Source organism: Podarcis bocagei (genome assembly GCF_964188305.1).
Source record: "Podarcis bocagei genome assembly, chromosome: Z".
NCBI classification, from domain to species: Eukaryota; Metazoa; Chordata; class Lepidosauria; order Squamata; family Lacertidae; genus Podarcis; species Podarcis bocagei.
In genome coordinates, this window is record NC_138140.1 from 50,081,628 (window position 1) to 50,102,004 (window position 20,377).

At 48.8% G+C, this 20,377-nt stretch overlaps 1 long non-coding RNA gene across 1 annotated transcript; it reads left to right on the forward strand.

Annotated features, from left to right (window-relative positions):
- Positions 1 to 9,641: 9,641 nt before the first annotated feature.
- Positions 9,642 to 11,464, forward strand: LOC308579440. The gene is made up of 2 exons (XR_014004479.1): positions 9,642 to 10,189; positions 11,086 to 11,464. It is a non-coding gene; the product is annotated as an uncharacterized lncRNA (long non-coding RNA).
- The last annotated feature ends 8,913 nt before the right edge of the window (positions 11,465 to 20,377 follow it).

Below are 20,377 nucleotides of genomic sequence, written 5' to 3' on the forward strand. Positions count from 1 at the left end.
TGTTGGCCATACTTCATGTCAATTTACTTTCTTCTTAAGCTCTCTTTCAACACACCTAAAAGCTAAAATACATGGCTCCATAAAACACACAATTATTCTGGGGCTTCTGGCAATCTGGTCTTGGGCCATTCAGTAGTCCAATGTGATGGTGCGACAGAAGCACTTGAATAGATTTTGTTCCACTGCAAAGGCACATCTTTCCTTTTGCCAACTGCTTTACCCAGGCTTGCTTCTTAGCCAGAGGCCACACTGGTAAAGCAAACTTGGTGTTGCTTTACAAGCAGAATAAACCACCCTCCCTTCCACTAGCACAAGTCAAACATTCTTCAGCACGAGGCAAGGACCTGTTTCTTGATACTATAGCACTTTTAAATGATGGTGCATTGCATGGGATTACAAATAACAAGGCATAATTGAAATCTTTTTCTGCAATGGCCCTGCTCTTCACTCAGCACTTTCACATTTTTGCAACCCATATGCATTTACTATTTTATTGGGGGCGCTGGAATAATTCTACTTGTCATAAGGATGGGAAACATTTCTGCACTGAAGTTCACCTTATGAAGCCTGATTCCTAATCTCTCTCACTTTGCACTGTCAAACACTTTCAAGCTTGTTTTGTGGGGTAGCAGCTCCCCCTGCCCCCTCCAGCTATTCCAATGATTCAAAGGCTGAATCGAATGCAAGGATCAGGATGCAAGTGCTCTGATTCAGGATGAGCCTGAATGGAAGACTAGTGCAGGTCTGTGGCGTAGCTTGGCCTGCTTTCATGTACCTTCGTCTCCGTCAGCTGGACCAAGGTAGACTCTTTCGTTTTGTGGGCAAGTTGATAAAAAAACAAGTTAAAAGATTAAGATACAACATTAAAACAACTAGGGAGCAATCTCTTCATAGGAGGAGAAAGGAAAAAGAAAAAGGGGGAGGGAATCAAACTGATTCTGAGCCAAAGGCCAGGTGGAACAACTCTGTCTTACAGGTCCTGCAGAAAGAGATCATATCCCACAGGGCCCTGGTCTCAAGAGACAGAGCATTCCACCAGGCCAGAGTCAGTGTTGAAAAGGTCCTGGCTCTGGTTGAGGCTAATCTAACTTACTTAGGGCCCTCTAGAGTGTTGCTATTTATGGACCTTGAGGCTCTCTGTGGGGCATACCGGGAGAGGCGGTCCCGTAAATACGAGGGTCCTAGGCCGTGAAGGGCTTTAAAAGTCAAAACCAGCACCTTAAATCTGACCCTGTACTCCACCGGGAGCCAGTGTAGCTGGAAAAGCACTGGGTGAATATGCTCCCATGGCAGAGACCCTGTGAGGAGCCTCGCTGCAGCATCCTGTACCTGCTGGAGTTTCAGGGATAGCTTCAAGGGCAGCCCCACGTAGAGCGAATTACAGTAGTCAAGCCTGGAGGTGACCTCCATGGATCACTGTGGCCAGGTCGGGGCAGGAAAGGTAAGGGACCAACTGCTTGATGCTGTGAAGGTGGAAAAATGTTGCCTTGACTGTTGCTGTAACCTGCGCCTCCATGGAAAGGGAGGTGTCAAGGATTACACCCAAACTCTTAACGGAAGGCAATGGCACTAACCGGGCCCCCGCAAGAGAAGGGAGTTAGTCCTTCATCTCCATACCATCCCAACCCAGCCAGAGGACCTCTGTCTTTGAAGGATTTAGTTTCAATTGGTTCCCACGAAACCATCCAGCCACAGCTTCCAAACATCTGGTCAGTGTGTCCAGGATCGAGTCGGTATGGCCATCTATCAGCAGATAGAGCTGAGTGTCGTCAGCATATTGATGACAACCCAGCCCAAAGCTCTGGATAATCTGGGCAAGGAGGCGCATAAAGATGTTAAAAAGCATCGGGGAGAGGATTGCGCCCTGCGGCACTCCACACACCAAGGAATGGCGCGACGACAACTCCCTCCCTAGTGCCACCCTCTGTCCCCGACCAGAGATCAAAACAGCACAGCCATGGGCTATGCCCTGTATCCCCACATCGGCGAGGCGGTGGTCCAAAAGATCTTGATCAACCATGTCAAAGGCTGCTGACAAATCTAAAAGGATCAGCAGTCCTGACCCGCCTCGATCCAGTTTTCTGCGGAGATCATCTGTTAGGGCGACCAGAGCCGTCTTGGCCCCAAAACCAGGACGGAATCCAGACTGAAATGGCTCTAAAGCCGATGTTTCCTCCAGAAACCTACCAAGCTGTTCAGCAACTGCTCTCTCAATTACCTTACCCAGATATGGGAGATTTGAAACTGGGTGGTAATTGGATAGGGGGGAGTATGATCACATCTATGCCAGCACCAAAGATCAAATGCAGCGTGTGGCCTGCTTGATGGGTCGGGCCCATAACAAACTGGGAGAGCCCCAGTGTTGCCATGAAAGTCACTAGGTTCAGAGCCTGTGAGGAGGGGGCGGCATCGGCATGGACGTTGAAGTCTCCCAAAACCAATAGGTTTGGGAACTCCAAGGCCCAGCCTGCCGCCACCTCCAGCAGGTCTGACAGGGTGGCTGCCGGTGCGCTAGGTGGTCGGTACACCAACCAGACAGCCAAGTTCTCCTTGGTGCCCCACACGAGACCAACACATTCAATGCCGGAGATTGCCGGTGGTGGCAGAGACCTGAAAAAGCAATCCTCCCCGATTAACAACGCTACTCCTCCCCCCTGACCCACAGTCCGCAATTGATGGAGGACAGAGAAACCTGGAGGTGTTATCTCATGTAGGGAGATTACTTCGCCTTCCCGTCCCCAGGTCTCTGTCACGCAAGCCAGGTCAATCCCCTGCGACACAAAAAAGTCACACATGGTGGCGGTTTTATTGCCTATGGACCTGGAATTGCACAACACCAATGACGGAGGTGGGTAATCCCTGCTCGCCCTACCCTCGTCCCTTGGGATGGGGCGTAGATTGGAAGGGGTTCGAGCATCATTGCATCTCAAAACCCTTCGCCGATAGTGATATGTAGCCCCACCGTCATTCTTCCCTAGCCCTTCAATAGTGGGAATCCCATGCTAGCCTCCCCAATAGAGGGGCAAGATCTCCTCACTAACAAGTCATCTCTGGGCCAGGACTCTTGGGTCAGAATGGTATGGGGAAGAGGTGAAAGTTCGATAGGGAAATTATCCCTAGAAGATAAAACCCAACCAACCGCACCCTGTTCCCATAGAGTCGAATGCATCTCTGCGATGTTACATTATCGATGCACACTTTAATATAGGAGAGTATGGCATCTGTGTATCTATGCAGATCTTGATGTTCAAACACACTCCAATCAGTGCTCTCAAAACAATCCTGGAGCTGACTAAGAGCACCCTCTGGCCAAATTCTAACTGTTTTTATAACTGACTGAATTCTTCTCCTGAGAGGGATGTACTTCGGACATAGAAAAACTGAAGAATGGTTGGATGAGCCTAAGTGGGGGAAGGGGATTGCCCTGTATGCCTGTTTCAAACTGGAATACGCGAGATCTAGAATATTCTGTCCTCTAGTGGGAAATTTCACAAACTGTTCAAACTTAGGAAAAACCGTCTTTAGGCAGGCTTGACTGAAGTCCCCTGCCACAACAAGGGCGCCCTCTGGGTGGATTTGCTGCTGCTCGGAGATGACGTCATATACCGTATTTTTCGCACCATAAGACGCACCGGCCCATAAGACGCACCTAGATTTTAGGGGGGGAAATAAAGGAAAAAAATTTTATTTCCCCCCCAGGTGCGCTGCGCTACACCAGGAGCTTGGGGCGTGCGGAGCTCAGCGCGCCCCAAGCTTCTGCGTGCCGGCAAGGTCTCTGCTAGCGTGGGAGAGCCGGGCGCCTCTCCCAGGGCTAGCGGACCCCTGCGCTAATCCAGAAGCTTGGGGCGAGCTGAGGTCAGCGCGCCCCAAGCTTCTGCGTGCCGGCAAGGTCTCTGCTAGCGTGGGAGAGCCGGGCGCCTCTCCCAGGGCTAGCGGACCCCTGCGCTAATCCAGAAGCTTGGGGCAAGCTGAGGTCAGCGCGCCCCAAGCTTCTGCATGCCGGCAAGCAGTCCACTGCCGCCCCAAGCCTCCCGCACCCGGCAGGAGGTCCCGCCGGGTGCGCGAGGCTTGGGGCGGCAGCGGACTGCTTGCGCGCACCTAGAAGCTTGGGGCGGGCTGAGCTCAGCGCGCCCCAAGCTTCTGCATGCCGGCAAGCAGTCCGCTGCCGCCCCAAGCCTCCCGCACCCGGCAGGAGGTCCCGCCGGGTGCGCGAGGCTTGGGGCGGCAGCCTGTCGCCCGAAGCACGGGGAGCCCTCTGGAGGGCTCCCCCTGCTTCGGGCGAGTGTCTGCAAGCCTCGCGCACCCGGCAGGAGGTCCCACCGAGTGCGCGAGGCTTGGGGCGGCAGCCTGTCGCCCGAAGCACGGGGAGCCCTCTGGAGGGCTCCCCCTGCTTCGGGCGAGTGTCTGCAAGCCTCGCGCACCCGGCAGGAGGTCCCCCCGGGTGCGGGAGGCTTGGGGCGGCAGCGGACTGCTTGCGCGCACCTAGAAGCTTGGGGCGGGCTGAGCTCAGCGCGCCCCAAGCTTCTGCATGCCGGCAAGCAGTCCGCTGCCGCCCCAAGCTTCCCGCACCCGGCAGGAGGTCCCGCCGGGTGCGCGAGGCTTGGGGCGGCAGCCTGTCGCCCGAAGCAGGGGGAGCCCTCTGGAGGGCTCCCCCTGCTTCGGGCGAGTGTCTGCAAGCCTCGCGCACCCGGCAGGAGGTCCCGCCGGGTGCGCGAGGCTTGGGGCGGCAGCCTGTCGCCCGAAGCAGGGGGAGCCCTCTGGAGGGCTCCCCCTGCTTCGGGCGAGTGTCTGCAAGCCTCGCGCACCCGGCAGGAGGTCCCGCCGGGTGCGGGAGGCTTGGGGCGGCAGCGGACTGCTTGCGCGCACCTAGAAGCTTGGGGCGGGCTGAGCTCAGCGCGCCCCAAGCTTCTGCATGCCAGCAAGCAGTCCGCTGCCGCCCCAAGCCTCCCGCACCCGGCAGGAGGTCCCGCCGGGTGCGCGAGGCTTGGGGCGGCAGCCTGTCGCCCGAAGCACGGGGAGCCCTCTGGAGGGCTCCCCCTGCTTCGGGCGAGTGTCTGCAAGCCTCGCGCACCCGGCAGGAGGTCCCACCGGGTGCGCGAGGCTTGGGGCGGCAGCCTGTCGCCCGAAGCACGGGGAGCCCTCTGGAGGGCTCCCCCTGCTTCGGGCGAGTGTCTGCAAGCCTCGCGCACCCGGCAGGAGGTCCCGCCGGGTGCGGGAGGCTTGGGGCGGCAGCGGACTGCTTGCCGGCATGCAGAAGCTTGGGGCGCGCTGAGCTCAGCCCGCCCCAAGCTTCTAGGTGCGCGCAAGCAGTCCGCTGCCGCCCCAAGCCTCGCGCACCCGGCGGGACCTCCTGCCGGGTGCGCGAGGCTTGCAGACACTCGCCCGAAGCAGGGGGAGCCCTCCAGAGGGCTCCCCGTGCTTCGGGCGACAGGCTGCCGCCCCAAGCCTCGCGCACCCGGTGGGACCTCCTGCCGGGCGCGCGAGGCTTGTAGGCATTCGCCCCATAAGACGCACCCCGATTTCCCCTTCATTTTTGGAGGGGGAAAAGTGCGTCTTATGGTGCGAAAAATACGGTAGTTTAGAAAGTGCCGCACTGACATTAGCATCAGGTGGAATATAAACAGCTATAATAATTATGACAGTCACTTCTCTAGGCAGATAAAATGGCCGACATGTAACTGCCATCAATTCTAGATCTGTGGAGCAATACATGGAAGCTACTTTGCTGTTAATGCACCAACCATTGTGTATGTAAATACACAGACTCCTCCATCCCTAGCTTTACCAGAATCACTGTTTCTATCAGTTTCTATCAGCATGCGGTACTGCCGAATGTAGCCAAAGGTAGCTTCTTTTATGTAGTTTGTTATGTAGTTTGTTAATTTTTAGATAGATCTTAAGGGCCAGGAAGAGTGTTCACAAAGAGATGGTAAATACTACCCATCCTTCCTTCCTTTATTGCTGTTTATGACCTCTGGGTTTGCTGAATGCATTCTTCCTTTTTAGTTCTGTTTTATTTACCCCAGAAGTATGCATGCTTAAATTAGTTTTGTAGTGTAACTTTGTCCCCACATGGGTTTTTTTGAAATGCTCAGAGGAAATCTGATTGGTTCTTACGAACACTGGGTAAAAAGTTCTTTTGTGAATAAAATGACCTGGGCCGGAGGGTGGACAGGAATTTTTATTATACGCACTCTTCCCAGAGTCTTGCTGGTTCAAGCCTCTGTGTGTATTTTATTATCAGAGTCCAATCCTTCCTTTACTTTGGGAACGCCTCAAGTGGTGCCACGTGTGAGGCAAAGCTAAAAGAAAACTTCAGTGTGTGAGGCAAATCTAAAAGGGAACTGTGTGAGGCTTGTAAGAAAACCTCAGCATGTGAGGCAAAGCTAAAAGAAAGCCTCAGCGTCTGCGGCACAGCAAAAGGAAGCCCCCAGGATTGGACTCTCCTCGGAGCTAGCAACCTGCTGTCCCTCGGTCGCGGTGGATCATCTCCTGCAAAACAATTCCCGAACTTAGGATCTCATTCTCTCAGAATGAGCCCCAAAGACACGCGTCTATTACCCTTCAGGTGAGATCATGGGAAGCAAGCTTTCACATGTGCAAGAAAAGCATAGGAATAATTTGTTATTTTTGCTAGCTCAGGCTGGGCATGATAAGCATTTAGCATCCCTAGTAGAAAAATTTGTTGTTAGAGATTGCTAGACTGTGCCTCCGGTTTCCAGAGGGGGTACTTATGACATTTAAGAAATGGAATGAGCTGGGAGATGCACTCCATAGACATTCTGAGGCATCTGTACAAGTCTTGCACACCTGGCATTTGTGTAGAGATGCAGTTGGAAAGCTCTCTAACCCTTTGCTCCAACCACCAGCTCTCTCTGTGAATGCTCCCACATTGTTGCAACCCATAGCTGCCTTTAAAAATACCATAATATTGTTTCCCCCCCCCCCCCAGCCTCTAGATTTCCAGCCTCTCTCCTCTGAGGTTATGCCAAAGGTAATTCCATTGGCACATTCCTTTGCCAAAAAATTGCCTGGGTTGAATGTAAATTGCATGTCACCTACTTATTTAGTGGGCAATCCTCCGCAAGGGGCTCAGACCACAGTGCAAACATTGATTATTCCAAATATGGCAGAAGGAAGCAGTGAAGAAAAAATAGCTGATACCTTACCATTATTAGCAGTCTGTCCTGTTGTTCAGAATGCACAGGAACAGAGAGCCCATGAATCATTGCCCTTCGCAGTTTTTAAATAACTGAAGCGAAGTGTGACAGAAAATGGCTTGCATTGCATTCTTGATGGGCTAAGAGGAGCCAGTACTTTAATTCCAAACCTTGAAACCTCTGAAGTCTTAATGAAACAATTGGCTTATGAAAATGAAAATGCTGATTGCAAGACTGCTCTTAAAGTGATGCACCAGAAGCCAGAAACAGAGATTGCTCAAATGATTAAGCCTTGCCAGAATATTGACACTGAGACTCACAAATCTCCCCTCTAGCAGCAGCTTTGTCTCCTTCAGTTCATCCTGCTAAAGACAGGCAATGCCACTGACAGGTGGTCTTCCAGCCTGGGTTAAATGGGAGAACAAAGACTGTTGTGCCAGCTGATTGTCAGTCTTCCACATTAGCAAAGACAGTTGCTTTTAACACACTGTCTCCTGTGGCAGCTCTGCACCATGCCACTATGGTGGTTTATAAAATTAAGACATAGCATACAGGTCCGATTCCACCTTAGACAGTGAGACTCATTCTTCATCGTTTATTGCAGACTGTTCCTTCTCCTTTCCTCCCTGAACTTAAAATTCCTAATGAATTTACTTTACAGCAGTAGTAGAATTTTGGGGCACTCGTACGCGTGATTTTCCTTAATACATATTTTACCTACAGAACTCCATTTTCCCCCAGACACTGCTGACAGAATAGTGATTTTAGAGGGGCTGCACTCTAATTTGCCTAACACTGAATTTGATATTGCTGTTTTTTCAAGAAGTCTGTGTGTATTTTATTATCAGAGTCCAATCCTTCCTTTACTTTGGGAACACCTCACACGGAACTTCCTTCAACTTCTGTAAGGCCTAGCAGTGCTCTCATCCACCATTTCCGTGCCTGTATAGCTCTAAACTGGAGTTCTCTAAGGCACCACGGCATCTGGAACATCTTAATAGGCTGACCCAGGCTGGCTCGCGTTAATCTGCAGGCAGATGCCTGTATCTGCACCTGGAACATAAGTAGGGTCAAAGGGAGATTGGGAGCCAGAGATCTTGCTTCTCTTACAGGAGCCTCTATTCCCCTTGTGGGGTTGTTGATGGGGTGTGAGCTTGCAAGGCTAAAAGGGAGCTGTTGTGGATTTACCCCTGCTAACTGCCCCCAATTAAATATAGTGGACCCACCGCACAGTACACCAATTAAATGAATTTCTGCAATTTACCATAGGCTATCTTGGGGGTGGGGGTGAGGGAAACTTACTCAAGAAGTCTCGCACAGGAGTTGATCAAGCAAGAAAAGTTTTATTCACAAAAAAAGAGGTTGGTGAAACAAAGTTGGGTCAGGAGATGTGTTCTTTCAGGAAGAAGTTAACATTACCTAAACTAAATACAGTGGTACCTCAGGTTAAGTACTTAATTCGTTCCGGAGGTCCGTTCTTAACGTGAAACTGTTTTTAACCTGAAGCACCACTATAGCTAATGGGGCCTCCCGCTGCGCTGCGGCGTCGCAATTTCTGTTCTCATCCTGAAGCAAAGTTCTTAACCCGAGATAATATTTTTGGGTTAGTGGAGTCTGTAACCTGAAGTGGATGTAACCTGAAGCATATGTAACCACTCTATAAAGGATATCACAGGCTTAAACACAGTTGTATATGCACAGGTTTTCTTACACTTCAGTTACTAAAAAATCACTTGGTACACTTCAGGTACAGTAGGTGTTATGAGAATTATAAAGTCTAAGATATAAAATAAATGTTCATAAATGTACCAAGCAGATACAAAAGTATATAAACCATGTGTAGTGAAGTTGGGAAATCTTTGTATGCTGAAACTTTGGTTCATGCAGGAGTGAGGCATTGTGGGAGAGTAAAAACTGTGGAATCCTGGGGAATGTGTATCTGGCTCTTTAATTGTAGAACACTCTGTCTTAGAAGTGTAAATCAAATTGCCTCCTGACTCTAGGCAGGATGCTATGTTATCTGTCCTAGTCTTGTATTCTTTAACACCCTTACATGGGTTTGGGATATACCATATTTTGTGTGCGTCCTATGGAGCGAATGCAGGCTCCTTGGCTTCAGCGATAGCAACGCGAAGCCTCCGAAGCGCAGAGGGAGCGCTCCCAGTCCCACCAGGAGATGCTGGGGACTGAACCTGATGCCTTCTGCATGCTAAGCAGTTGTTCTACCACTGAGCTATGGCCCTAGCTCACAATATTGCTGTCAGGATAAAATGGAGAAGGTGGAGGCTGAAGTGTGTATGCTCTGTGGAGGAAAGGTGGGATAGAAGTATAAGAAGAGGAAATGTTCAGACTTTCAAACAGTATGTTATGCCTGAGCCTTCACTGCTGAAACTCCCAACAGCATTTTCATGCTCACAAACACCTGATGAAGGAACCATTGTGACATAACCCATTCAAACAGAGTCAAGGGGCAACAGGCTGCCAACAGTGGCAGTAGTTGGGGGCTCCCATCTATTAAAAAGCCACAGAAAGTCTTTTCCTACTGCCTGAGGAATTAATCCCTTATTTAACGTCCATAATTGCTGGATCGATTTAACAGGACTGGAGCTAACATTTGCTTGGATTTGGCACCATTGATAGGGAACTGCCTGCTGCGTCCTCCGCTTTGAAGTCACCCTGGACTTTGGGCCACCAGCACCTTCTTCAGCATGTCCAACCCATCTAAGAGGCGTATGATACTGGTGTTCCACTGGGTTAGGAAGAAGCCCCTGACAGAGAAGCCGTGCTCCACCATCTCGGCCAGACCTTCTGCCTCTGCACCGGCTTGCAACACTCCTCACATTTCACCCTACTTCACGAGGAGCAAGACACAACCCGCTCTGCTCAGGAGGTCCAGCAGACGCAAGGTGCTGCGATTGCCGAATCTCACCGACCCCAAGTTTTTAAGATCTGTCATTGGCAGCGTTGGCCGGAAGAGAGCCCACAGGCGTGGCAAGCAAAAGAAGACTCCAGCGGGAACAGGAAAAGGGGTGAGGGCTAGGCTAGAGGCAAGAAGGCTCCAAAGCTATTTGCGGGGTGGGATGGCTTTGGAAGATGCCTTCTCACAATCTCTACCCTTGAACCACGTAAGGACATAAGAAGTGCCTGCTGGATGAGGCCACATTGGCCTGTCTAGTCCAGCATCCTGTTCTCACAGTGGCCAACCAGAGGCCTGTGGAAACAAGAGCATTCTGTATTCCCTTCCTGCATCTTCCAGCAACTACTGTTCACAAACGTTACTGCCGCTGACTGTGGAGGTAGAGCATAGCCATCGTGCCTAGTGGCCATTGATAGCCTTTCCTGCATAAAACCATCCAAGTTGGTGGCCGTCACAGCTTTCTGTGGGATTGAGCTTCCAGAGGGGTAGCTGAGCATGCCTGCTGCAGGAAAAACAGGCATTAAAAGCACATTTCTCCCAAAGAATTCCTGGGAGTTACAAATTGCAGTTTGTAAAGGGTGCTACAAATTGTACCTGTGCGGTAGAAGGGTAATCTACAGCTCCCAGGATTCTTACAGGGGAGAAGTGATAATGCTTTTAATGTATAGTGTGTACACAGCTTCAAATTAGCTCCACCAGCTCTGTAATACTAGAGCAAAGATTATAATGCATATTGTTGTTGTTGTTGTGCTTTTATAAATATTATAAAACCCATTCCTGCAAGCCATGTAGTCTGGAATAAACTCAGTCACCCCTCCCATCATTAATTGTTTCTACTAGGTGGGGAGGGGTGTTGGATCTGCTTCCCTGCCTTGAAGAAAGGCACAGGTCAGATGTGTGCCCAGACCTGGCCACGCTTCGCAAGAGAGGTGTGTTGGTTCAAGGTGGCCACGCTGCCTGCAACTTGCACTCCTTCCTGACGTGTCTTCCCCAAACCCCTTCTTCCAGAGGCTGTGTTGAAGTTTTCCATCACGTGGAACACAAACTCGCGGAACTACCTCGAGGCTCAGGCAGTGGTGGAAACCCTCCTCAAGCATGAGACGCCAGAGAGCCTCTTGCAATACGAAGGGATCAAAGCAGCTGTGGAGTCTCTCCTACCATACACGGCACTTCCAGAGGCTGGGCCGGTTACTGCAGGCCTCCATGTTCCGTGATTTCATGTGACAAAACATGAAGTTGCCTGACGCCGCCAAGTGGGACGGGGAGATGGACACGTGATGAGCTTTATTTATTTATTTATTTATTTTATTGAGGACAAATTAGAAAAAAATACAAATATACAAAAAAAGGAAAATACATGTAACCAATAAAAAATTAGAAAACATTTTACCTCTTCTCATATTTACAATTACCGGTATTTACATCTCTACAAAGCAATATTCACAATAAAGAAAAGAAATGAAAGGTAAAATATAAAAGAAAAGAACAAGAAGAAGATAAAGATAAAGAAAAGGAAGAAATAAGAGAGCTAGCAGGGCAGCAGTTGAAGAAGGAGCAAAAAGGGTTTTCTTGTGTGTGTGTGTTTCTTTGTGGCTGATTAGCTGTTCTCCCTGTGCAAAGGTCAGAAGGGGCAGGGTTTCTGTTGAGGAAGGTGATTAGCTGTGGGAGGAGTTTATCAGAGGTAGCAGGGCAGCGGCGCGCACCTAGCAGCGCGCGCAGTTAGATCCATCTTTTAGATTTAGGGGAGCTAGTCTCAAACGTTTGTTGGGGGAGACCTAGGGTTTTTTGTGGGGGGAGTTATTTGTCCTGTCTTCACACTTTTTATGATGGAGGACCGCTGTAGCCACCCCCAACAACACGTTCTCAAGATGGAGGGGGAGGGAACAGCTGCAGTCGCCTGCGGTTCCTGTGCAATGTTTGCCATCTTGCCAAAGGTTGCAGGCAGCTTTACCTGCAGCAATTGCATGTTGATTGCCCTCTTAAAAGACAAAGTCCAGCAACTGGAGGAACGTGTAGCTACGCTCCAAAGAATTAGAGAGCTGGAGCTCTTCTTGGAAGCAACAGAGAACACCGTCTCCACCAAGGAGGAGACAGGGGACTCCCCTGAGAAGGAGGCTAGTACACCAACACAGGAGCCAGATATATGGAGAAACGTGACTCAAAGAAGTAGGAGGCCCAGGGTTCACTCTGATTGTTTAGAAATACACAATCGCTTTGAGGTCCTCTCCCCTAGCATGGAAGACGAAGAGCAGACTCCATTTGAGGATCTCTCCCTCATTACAGTTGATCAGGTATATGAAGACGAGCAGCAAAGTCAGTCCTCAGGGAATGTGCAGGCGACCTTGGAACGGACAGCTCATGGAAAACCCCCGACCAAACCTAAGAGGAGGCGTGTAGTGGTGACAGGGGATTCCCTACTGAGGGGAACAGAAGCACTGATTTGTGGGCCTGACAAGATGTCTCGGGAAGTGTGCTGTCTCCCCGGGGCTAAGATCCAAGATGTAACTGAACGACTGCAAGGAATCATAAAACCCACTGACAAATACCCCTTCCTCTTGGTTCATGTGGGAACCAATGACACTGCAAGCAATAGCCTCCAGAAGATCAAAATAGACTACGAGGTTCTGGGCAGGAAATTGAAGCAATTTAAATGCACAAATTGTCATCTCATCTGTCCTCCCAGTTGAACGCCGTGGCCCAGGGAGAGAGGGAAAAATAGTGGAAGTGAACAGCTGGCTTCGCAAATGGTGTAAACAGGAACGGTTTGGATTCTTAGATCACGGACTGCAGTTTCTTGAAGATGGACTTCTGGCAAGCGATGGGCTGCACCTCACAATGGTTGGGAGAAATGTTTTTGCCAAAAATCTCAGAAACCTCATCAGGAGGGCTTTAAACTGACTAATGTGGGGGAGGGAGACAGTGCTCCTGAAGGTAGGAGTCTATCAATTGATGAAGATGATCATCCAAATGTCATAGACCAAATGGAGCAAACAGCACGCAGACCTAGTGGTGGGAGGAAAAAATCCTTAAATAAGAGACACGGGGGAATGATTAATGGACTTCAATGTCTGTACACTAATGCGCAAAGCATGGGAAATAAACAAGATGAGCTTGAGCTCTTGGTACAGCAAACTAAATATGACATAATAGGCATCACTGAAACCTGGTGGGATAAGTCCCACGATTGGAATGTAATAATGGGGGGATACAATCTATTTCAGAGAAACAGACCAGACAAGAAAGGAGGAGGAGTGACGTTATATGTCAGGGATGTGTATACCTGTGAAGAGATCCAAGATTTAGAACCTCAAAACCAAAGTGAGAGCATTTGGGTCAAAATTAAGGGAGAGAAGAATAACAGAGACCTCATTGTGGGAGTTTACTAGAGATCCCCAAGCCAAACGGAGGACATAGATGATGCCTTCCTGGAACAGATGGCCAAGCATGCAAAAGGAAGGGAGATAGTAGTAATGGGGGACTTCAATTACCCGGATATTTGTTGGATGTCAAACTCAGCCAAGAGCATAAGGTCAAACAGATTCCTCACTGGCCTTGCAGACAACTTCATTGTCCAGAAAGTGGGAGAAGCAACAAGAGGAACAGCCATTTTAGATCTGGTCTCAACCAATGCTGATGACCTGGTTAGTGGGGTAGAAGTGGAAGGATCATTAGGCACGAGTGATCATGCTCTTCTGAAGTTTACTATACAGCGGAAAGGAGCAGCCAAGCATACTAGGACTCAATTTCTTGACTTTAAGAAAGCCGACTTCATAAAACTTAGGGAAGTGCTGGGTGAGATCCCATGGACAGTAATACTAAAAGGAAAGGGAGTTCATGATGGCTGGGAGTTTGTTAAGAGGGAGATAGTAAAAGCACAACGTCAGGCAAAACCAATGAGACGGAAACATGGAAGGTGCCTAAAGAAGCCAGGGTGGCTATCTAAAGAACTTTTAACTGAGTTAAGATTAAAAAAGGATGTGTACAAAAAATGGAAAAGGGGGGAACCACCAAAGAGGAATTCAAACAAATAGCCAGCATGTGTAGACACAAAGTCAGAAAAGCTAAAGCACAGAATGAACTCAGGCTTGCTAGAGAGGTTAAAAGCAACAAAAAAGGCTTTTATGGGTATGTTCATAGCAAAAGGAAGAACAAAGAAACAGTGGGGTCACTCAGAAGAGAAGATGGTGAAATGCAAACAGGGGACACAGAAAGGGCTGAACTCCTCAATGCCTTCTGTGCCTCAGTCTTCTCCGATAAAGAAAACAATGCCCGACCTGAAGAATTTGGAGCAAATGATTCAGCAAAGGAAACACAGCCCAGAATAACTAAGGAGATAGTACAAGAATACCTGGCTAGGTTAGATGTATTCAAGTCTCCAGGGCCAGATGAACTGCATCCAAGAGTATTAAAAGAACTGGCAGATGTGATCTCAGAATCACTGGCAGTCATCTTTGAGAATTCATGGAGAACAGGCGAAGTCCCGGCAGACTGGAGGAGGGCAAATGTTGTCCCTATTTTCAAAAAGGGGAAAAGAGAGGACCCAAATAATTACCGCCCAGTCAGTCTGACATCAATAGCAGGGAAGATTCTGGAGCAGATCATTAAGCAAACAGTCTGTGAGCACCTAGAAAGGAATGCTGTGATCACCAATAGTCAGCATGGATTTCTGAAAAATAAGTCATGTCAGACTAACCTGATCTCGTTTTTTGACAGAATTACAAGCTTGGTAGATGAAGGGAACACAGTGGATGTAGACTACCTTGATTTCAGCAAGGCATTTGACAAGGTGCCCCATGATATTCTTGTAAAGAAGCTGGTAAAATGTGGTCTTGACTATGCTACCACTCAGTGGATTTGTAACTGGCTGACTGACCGAACCCAAAGGGTGCTCATCAATGGTTCCTCTTCATCCTGGAGAAGAGTGACTAGTGGGGTGCCACAGGGTTCTGTCTTGGGCCCGGTCTTATTTAACATCTTTATCAACGACTTGGATGATGGACTCAAGGGCATCCTGATCAAATTTGCAGATGACACCAAACTGGGAGGGGTGGCTAACACCCCAGAGGACAGGATCACACTTCAAAACGACCTTGACAGATTAGAGAACTGGGCAAAAACAAACAAGATGAATTTTAACAGGGAGAAATGTAAAGTATTGCACTTGGGCAAAAAAAATGAGAGGAACAAATACAAGATGGGTGACACCTGGTTTGAGAGCAGTACATGTGAAAAGTATCTAGGAGTCTTGGTTGACCACAAACTTGACATGAGCCAACAGTGTGACGCGGCAGCTAAAAAAGCCAATGCAATGCTGGGCCTCATCAATAGGAGTATAGCATCTAAATCAAGGGAAGTAATAGTGCCACTGTATTCTGCTCTGGTCAGACCTCACCTGGAGTACTGTGTCCAGTTCTGGGCACCACAGTTCAAGAAGGACACTGACAAACTGGAACGTGTCCAGAGGAGGGCAACCAAAATGGTCAAAGGCCTGGAAACGATGCCTTATGAGGAACGGCTAAGGGAGCTGGGCATGTTTAGCCTGGAGAAGAGGAGGTTAAGGGGTGATATGATAGCCATGTTCAAATATATAAAAGGATGTCACATAGAGGAGGGAGAAAGGTTGTTTTCTGCTGCTCCAGAGAAGCGGACACGGAGCAATGGATCCAAACTACAAGAAAGAAGATTCCACCTAAACATTAGGAAGAACTTCCTGACAGTAAGAGCTGTTCGACAGTGGCATTTGCTGCCAAGGAGTGTGGTGGAGTCTCCTACTTTGGAGGTCTTTAAGCAGAGGCTTGACAACCATATGTCAGGAGTGCTCTGATGGTGTTTCCTGCTTGGCAGGGGGTTGGACTCGATGGCCCTTGTGGTCTCTTCCAACTCTATGATTCTATGATTCTATGATTCTAAGATCAAGAATGAGAATTTTAAAAGTAGATAGGTATTCACTATACACAGCCATTTCCAATCTATATTTATGTTCATTTATGTATTTTCATCTTATCCTTATCTATCTTAATTAAAATATTTTTAAAAGACTTCCACCGTTTGCCTCACACGTTTTTGGTAGTCCATTTGTCAAAACCTCTGTTCTTCATATTTTTCCTTTGGGTCTCCTTAATGTCTCGCTTCGTATTTTTTATATTACTCACCAGATTACTCTAAACAAAATCAGATTTTAGTAGCCGAGCCCTGGTTTTGTAAGTAATCATTTAAACACTCCCATTGCTTCATGACCATAGAAAGCAGTGCTTCCCCCCACCGCCAGCCCCACAAGCTCGGGGGGCAGTGGGAAGGTGGTGCGCAGCCTTTGCGCTGCTCCCCGACCTGGTCTTTGAGGCTGGCGGTCTTTGAGCAGCGCTCCCCCCCCACCAGCCCCAAAGAACAGGTCGAAAGGAACCCGAAGCCTCTGGAGCCCAGCAGGAACTCCTGCCGCGCTCCTGAGGCTTCTGGTTGCCTTCACTGAAGCCTGGAGAGCGAGAGGGGTCAGTGCACTCCGGAGGCTTCGGGTGAACGCTCCTTGAATGTGCAGAGCACACCTTGAGAGCCAGTGTGGTGCAGTGGTTAAGAGCGGTAGACTCGTAATCTGGGAAACCGGGTTCGCGTCCCCGCTCCTCCACATGCAGCTGCTGGGTGACCTTGGGCCAGTCACACTTCTGTGAAGTCTCTCAGCCCCACTCACCTCACAGAGTGTTTCTTGTGGGGGAGGAAGGGAAAGGAGATTGTTAGCCGCTTTGAGACTCCTTCGGGTAGTGATAAAGCGGGATATCAAGTCCAAACTCTTGTTGTTGTTGTTGTTGTTTTAGAGGGGGAGAACAAGAAAAGAAAACTTCTCCCCCTCTCTGTGCAGTGCCCCTTCAGCAAAGCGGCAGGAGAAATGGAAGGGGCTCCGTTTCTCCTGCCGCTTCGAAGGGGCACTGCGCAGAGAGGGGGAGAAGTTTTCTTTTCTTGTTCTCCCCCTCTAAAACAAGGTGTGTCCTATGGTCCAGTGCGTCCTATAGAGCGAAAAATACGGTAGTTCAGACTCCCTGGATGAGGTCGGTAGAGGGGCATGCTGTGTAAGTTTGCGTTTTGTAGTCCCCTCTCACTGGACCTCATCTGCCTGCATATCCTCAGCCAGGCGGACTGAGAGGGTTACCTGCCAAGGCCTATGCCAAGTTTCCCACTTCTGAAGCTCAATAAAGTTGTGGCCAATTTTAACCCATACTCTGGTCTCTTGTCTCATCATTTGGGGTAAAGGGGTAGGTACTACAGATAGGGTTTAGCGTATGTGCCTGCAAACAAAGTTCAGTTGTGTGGGTCTTCTGACAATCAGGAGTTATTGTCTCATCATACAGCCATTGGCAAATTGGTAATTAACCCAAAGAAATGATTGGTTTCTAAACCTGTATTCCACGTGGGGTTCTCAAGGATAAAGGTTTGGAGAATTCAGATGCAAATTGCAGACCATCTTGCCATGCAAGTCATCTTGCCATGCAGACCACCTTGCCCTGGTGTTCACCTGTGGGTGTTTGACCAGAAGAACGGATTTTGTGATTTTTTTTGCTAAGTTTTGAACTGTTGATCCTTTGTGTGTATGTTTTTAGTTAGTGATATTTTGCAACATTTTTATTTTCTTGTTTGTAACCTTTTAAAAAATGTGCAAGCTTTTATTCTTTGAGTAGCTTTTTCAATAAATTTGGAAAAGGACTTGTGCCTTTTGTATTTTGTGCCTTTTTCCGGAGAAGCTAAACCAGAGCCTGACCACTTGGTACACACTACCTGTTGGATTTCTGTCTGCGTCATGGTAAAGTGACACAGAGTTGGGCAACCCAGTGAATATTGAAGGGGAGTTCTCCTCCTTGGATTCCTTTCGGGGGTTGACCCGGATAAGGGGGTGGTGGCAGCTTACTACTGTTTTGACTTGTGCCTCACAACCCCTTCGTGCACCTACCCCCCTCTCTGCCAGGTCGTGCCGGAGCTTGGAGGACTGGTTGGGGGGGGCGGATAGCGCATGCGATTGCTACACCATGTGCCTGAGACAGAACTGGAGAACAATCCTGCAGCCATTTTTACTCTCCCAAATTGACCTCAAATAGTTCTCTGCAAGGGGGAAGGAAAGGGGAAAACCTCCTGTTGTCTCTTTGATCACAAATCCTGTCTTAAGGGTGTATCTGTGTATGAACAGGGTGAGCCTGTGACCTGGATTCAGGAACTGAGTATTTACCATCACAAAAGAATGACCAGACTGCCCATGTAAATGCAATCAGCAACCATTATCAGGTATCTGGCAGAAAGGATTTCTGCTGTAGACTGCCCTTCAGTGATACAATGTATTGGGGGGTGGTCTTGAGCTACAGGGTGGCAATCTCAAAATCTATATAATAGCTTGAACACCAATGTTTTTTTGGGGGGGTGAGCACCCAGTTGAATAAAGATCAGGCTTACTAGCTGCTTTGCTTCTCAATATTATCTGGTTGGCCTCTGTTATTTTTTCCAACCGATAGGAAACCTACATAAGGACTCTATATGGGCTCTTGGGTACCCATAAGGGAAAAGGAGCAGATTTTTCTTATAACAGTAGGTGTTCAGGTTTCTAGAATAGGTGGTAAAATGCTTAACTCAGTTCATGGGCCTAGCCAGGGGAGGAACGTGGCAGCTGCCCCCCGCCCCCGATCAAGTAAAACAGTAGAAATACTTAACTAACTGACCAATCACTTCAGTTCTGCCCCCCCCCAACAAAAGTCCTGCCCCTCCAAAAAATCCTGGCTACACCCATGACTCAGTTTCTGTTATTTCCCTCTTGTTTCTTCACTTAGTTAAGATAGTTTAATACTTTTGGCAGAGCACAGCTTCCTTCACCGCTTAATTCTTTGTTTCATGAGGGAAGGGCACTTTTGTCAGTTACCCCCTCTTAGCATTCCCACTCCTGAGGTATTCCAGTTACTATAACAGACCCTTTTTGCTGGCCTGGGAGGCTTCTTTTCCTAGAAGAACCCCCCCCTCTTGACTGCAATGAGCCCCAGGGAGTCCCTGCTCCCCCAGCTCCTGCCTCCCCAGGCTCAGACTCAGCCCTCCAGGCAATTCCTGTCTGAATACTCTCCCAAGATGCTATCTAAGCTATGAAGCTTCTTCCTCTAGCGATAGATATTCTCCTCAGAGGTGGGGTTGCCACCTTTGTTGTGGCAATACAGGATAGTGCAGTGCGGATGGTGGAAGATTACTTTTTTCATCTGTTGCTGAAGTGACTTCAAAGCAAGTCATTACAATCTATTGCAGCTTCACAGGCTGCCCCCTATGGAAGTTGTGACACACACACACACACACACACACACACACACACACTCCATGAGTTTGTAAATCTGTCTGTGCTTGGCTTAAATGCATGACCTTTCACACACCCTTTCAAACACATGAATTTGGAGAGGACTTCACACACACACACACAGAGAGAGAGAGAGAGAGAGAGAGAGAGAGAGAGAGAGAGAGAGAGAGAGAGAGAGAGAGAGAGAGAGAAGACCTAAAGTTATGGGACAAAACTGTATCAATACGAGATAGAGCAATTTACATTGAAATATGAACAAATTCTGTGCCATACAGGACAGGTGGAAACCCTGCAAGTCAGAGCAGGTGTTAAACTCAAATTTGAACCAACTCTCTCAGACAAACCCTATCCTAATCCCTATCCCCCCCCCCTCAAATCTAGCTCTATCTCTCAAACAAAACCCTGTCTCACTCCAGCTCTTTCCCTTCCCTAGTCCAGTCCAAAAAATTCTCCTCAGAAACGGCTTTTATTTTCCCTCCAAAAGGGCTTCTCCCCCCTCCCCCGCGGCTTGTTGTAGCCAATCAGAGAGAGGCTCCTGCCATCTGGTGGAATTCTGAGGCACTGCATTGCCAGACTGCTGTCTGTCACAGGAGCCCATGGAGATGACTTGGCCTATTTCAGGGATAATTAGTTTAAATGAGATTATTGGATGAGCAGAGTGTGACGCCTTGTGGAGTAATTCAGCCTATGCTGCCACCAGCAAAACAGAAAGCTAATAGAAATTCTCGCCAGGGTGAAAGCAAACAGAGCTCAAGCCCCCAAGGCCATCTTGACAGGGAAAAGGAGCATACAGTGGTACCTCGCAAGACGAAAATAATCCGTTCTGCGAGTCTCTTCGTCTAGCGGTTTTTTCGTCTTGCGAAGCAACCCTATTAGCGGCTTAGCGGATTAGCGCTATTAGCAGTTTAGCGGATTAGCGGCTATTAAAGGCTTAGCGGCTAAAAGGCTATTAGCGGCTTAGCGGTGTAGAAAAGGGGGGGGAGAGCGAAAAAAATC